The sequence below is a fragment of the Propithecus coquereli genome, unplaced genomic scaffold (genome assembly GCF_000956105.1).
Source record: "Propithecus coquereli isolate 6110/MARCELLA unplaced genomic scaffold, Pcoq_1.0 Scaffold120, whole genome shotgun sequence".
NCBI classification, from domain to species: Eukaryota; Metazoa; Chordata; class Mammalia; order Primates; family Indriidae; genus Propithecus; species Propithecus coquereli.
In genome coordinates, this window is record NW_012136081.1 from 6,497,184 (window position 1) to 6,501,496 (window position 4,313).

A 4,313-nucleotide genomic window follows, 5' to 3' on the forward strand; every position below is an offset into this window, starting at 1 on the left:
TGAGAGGACAGTCAAACCACAGCACCTGGCAAGCTTTTACTCACTGTGCAAGAGGCATCTCCCCAGAGTCTGCACTGGCCTCTCCAGCCCACCGAACACACACAGCAGCACAATCACACACGTGTGCCTTGCCCACCAGCCTAGGTGTCCCTTGAAGGCCAGGACAACATCTTTTTCGTCTCTGTGTCCCCAGGACTCGCTGTAGTAAATGGTCTTAAATATTGGAGACTATTCATTGTCTATTGCTATATAACAAATTATCCCAAAATTTAGTGGTTTAAAACAACACATTATTTATTATCTCAGTTTCTGTGGGGCAGGAGTCCAAGCGTTGCTTAGCAGGTCCCCGGCTCCGGACTGCTCAGGGTCTTTTTGGGGCTGGATCTTCCCCTAGGCTCACTGTAATGGTTGTTTGCATAACTCGGTTCCTTGCGGGTTGTTGGAGCGAGGGCCTCAGTTTCCTGCTTGGGGGCCGTTGCTACTTGCGCTTCTCCAAAGACCAGCTCACCAGGTGGCAGCTGGCTGCTGTGGGAGTGAGTGCGTGAGGCGTAAGAGATGGAGAGAGAGACAGAAGCCAGAGGCTTTGGGGACTTAATCTCGGAAGTGACAGCGCATCTCTTTTGCTGTATCCTGTCCTTTAGAAGCAAATTACCAGGTCCAGCCCACCCTCTAGGGGAGCGGATTACACAAGGGCCTGGGCCCTTGGAGGCCATCTTAGAGACTGCCTGCCCCAGACACCTGAGACCCCAAACCGTCACATTGCCTGAGTGTCAAGTGCCTTGCCCTTTCGTGTGTTAGCTTTGTCCCTTGGGCGAGTGGCTTAACCTCACGTGCCTACAATTCTCAGCTGTAAAATGAGGATAATACCTTATCTCATGAAATCTCAGATGGAATCTATGGAAAGGTAGCATTATTTTATAAACCATTAAGAGGGGCCGGGCGTGGTGGCTCACGCCTGTAATCCTAGCACTCTGGGAGGCCAAGGCGAGAGGATTGCTCGAGGTCAGGAGTTCAAGACCAGCCTGAACAAGAGCGAGACCCCGTCTCTACTAAAAATAGAAATAAATTATCTGGACAACTGAAAATATATAGAAAAAATTAGCCAGGCGTGGTGGCGCATGCCTGTAGTCCCAGCTACTCGGGAGGCTGAGGCAGGAGGATTGCTTGAGCCCAGGAGTTTGAGGTTGCTGTGAGCTAGGCTGACGCCACGGCACTCTAGCCCGGGCAACAGAGCAAGACTCTGTCTCCAAAAAAAAAAACTATTAAGAGGTACTAAAAGGAGATAGTCTCATGTACATAAAGAAAGGGGCCTTAAAAGAGATGGCAGGTGCTGAGGGTGCACTGAAGAGAGAACACGTCTGTGGCTTGGGGGCGAGGAAATCTAGGCAGGCTTCTTGGAGGAAGCAGTGTCAGCTCAGCTTCGAGGGCAGGGAAGACTGGTACAGGTAGAGATGGGGTTGGAGCTGTGCGGTGACCACAGCCAGGGAACACACAGGGAGCCCACCTCCAAGCCCTTGAGAGCCAGACCTTGAGGAAGGCAAGGGGTGGGGTGGGGTGGGGTGGGGAACGCCCTCCACTCCAGGAGCCTCACCGCTGTGATTGCATCTGTTCCCCACACCGGAGCTTATCCTCATTTTTCAGATGAAATAACGGGAGCACAGTCGTGCTGGATCCAGCCCAGCTGAGTCAGGTCAGCAGCTATGAGTCGCACCCTCCGTGGAAGCGGCCTGGGTCTCCACGCGCCCTCTGGGAGGAGCAGGCAGAGCTATGGCCTAACAGTTAATGCCGCTAGATTTTCTCCTTGAAAACATGACACCCACCAGAAGTAAGATGAGAGACTGTGCAGATATACATATTTAATTTAAAGTTGTTTGTGCATGATAATTTATCATGTGTATGTATGATAATGATAATTTATCTTTACTCTTTGCCTGAGCAGCTTTTATAACAGTGCATTTCGGGGCCCTAGTTCTTCTACTTCTACCAAACTCGTCCACTTTTTGGATTTCAGGTCCCTCCAGGAAGCTAGAATGCCAACCTGTCCCGTTCAATGCCAGAACTTGGCCACCTTCTCCCTTGGAGAAATCAAAGGGAACAATAAATAATAAGACTATTATTTAAAAGCTATTACAAAAGCTCCCACGTGCTGAGCGCTCCCGTATGTGGTCTTGCGTAGCTACAGCGCTCGGGAACGAGGGCCAGATCGCCCTGAGTTACAGACAAAGCGTGGAGCTCAGGAGGTGCAGGGTCACAGAACCGGTAACACAGGTGCTCTTGAGTTTTTCAAATACGCAGGACCCGATGACTATTGACTGGGTCTGCCTCTTCTCCTGCCTGAGCCCGTTTCCTCCTCAGTAAAATGGGGCCCGCGGGTTTAGCCAGGGTGCCCAAAATTTCCCTTGTTAAACAGCGCCGGTATCCGGGCCCCACCACGAGCCCACGGCATGGACAGGTCTGGGCAGGGGCCTGAGAAGCTGCCTATGCAGTCATATCGCCGCGGCCCTTATCTTGCGAGAAATCTTAGAAGCACAATTGCTCAGGGTCTTCCCCTCTGAGGACTGTGATGTTGGGACTCAAATTTTAAACCAAAGCCCTTCCTTTGAAATCTGAATTCTGTATTTTCTTGCCTTCTTTTTTTCCAGTGTGACCAAGGCAAGTGGAGCAGAAAAAGCACAGTGGGTCAGGGGACTGGAGGTCCAGTCCTGGCTCGGCCCCTGCCTAGCTTGTGTGATCAGGGCAGAAGCCATTTCCTCTCTCTGAGCCTCAGTGTCCACACCTGTAAAATGGGCGTGGCATCCCTGTCTGCCTCACAGGGTTGTTGGGAGAAGCAGAGGAGGGAGCTCCTCCTGCTCCTCTGCCCCATCTTGTGGGCAATGGAATTGTCCAGACTGAATGGCCAAAGTAGGAAGAGCCCGAAAAGACAGGGCAGTCCCTGGGGGTGGGAAGTAACAGGGTTATAAAGGAGCCTGGGAACACAGCAGGGGGAACATTGGGATTTAGTCTCCCCCCAACCCAAAACCGTACGTGGGTGGCCACAGGCAAGGGCGCAGGGCAGCCTCACACAGTTGTAGAGCTTCCACACTGCACAAACACTTCTAGCAATGCTTGGCCTGTTCAGTCCTGGCTGGTGTGGCGCTACCTGGGCCCCAGGCAGGGTCTTAGCACCAAGTGCTGCCCAGGGGGAGGCCTGTTCTTCATTATCACAAAAGTGCAGCATAGGCTAGCGGTGGTTGAGTGTGGGAGTCACTCCAAGAGCCCAAGTGGAGTGGCCTGGACCCCTTGAGGACACGGTGGGAGGGAAACATCAAAAAGAGCAGCAGAGCCGCCTCTGCCCGTCCCATGCACCAAGGGTCCTGCACTGCCCCATCCTGCCGGAAGGGCTGTTTTGTCCCGTCCTCTGGCGTGAGTGGGCGTGTTCACTGAGGGCCCAGCGGCCTCTCCATCTTTCCATCATTAAGGGTCTCCCAGCAGTCAGGCTACCAGAGGCTCAGGCTGCCAGAATTTGGTTAATACATTGATAAGATATGTCTTTCTTGTGACACACTAGCAGGGGGATCGAAGGCATCTGGTTTGTCCTTATGAGATCCTCAGGGTAAATCCAGGCTTCTGAGTCGTAAATACAGGTGGCTGTTTCTGGGCTCGTGGTAACTGCTGTGTTTTGAGAGGCCCATGGCTTTGCCTGGGAGCCCGTATCCAGCTGGATGCTTAGAATCTCCTCATTCCTAACTGCTCCTGGCCTTCCCCACTGTGCTTCCTGAACTTGATGGTGAGCCGTCCTCACTGTGCTCCAGTGGCATGACCCTAACCATGCCTCCGCCCCATCAGGCCTCCCTGCCTTCGCTTGGGCTGTTTCCCTCCACGTGGGATCCCTTGATCAATATACTCACCTGATGAACTCTCTATCCTTTCTATCGAACTCTTAGCCTAAGCATTGCCTCCTCCAGGAAGCGTTCCTGGACTCGCGGAGCACCCTGTGCATTCCCTCCAGCACAGCATCACATTGCTTTGAGGTGTGGGCATAGCTTGGGGACCGGGAAAGGAGCTCATTTTTCCCAGGTGCTGCTGAAATGGCTCATTATTCTCCCACCGTCGTGTCCTCCTTTCTGCCCCAGGAACACTGTCAAAGCCTCAGAAATTCCTCGGAATTTGCTCTTGCAGGTCCATGGCCACTCCCTCCACCCCCACCTGACCTGACCTATTCCAGGTTGTTATCCTTTAACTTTTCCTCGCCCTTAAATATGGTGCCCTCTGGACTCTTCTCTGTTGGAGGACTTGAGTGGCCTCTGGGGTAGTTCCTTTCACTCTGGTAGTTT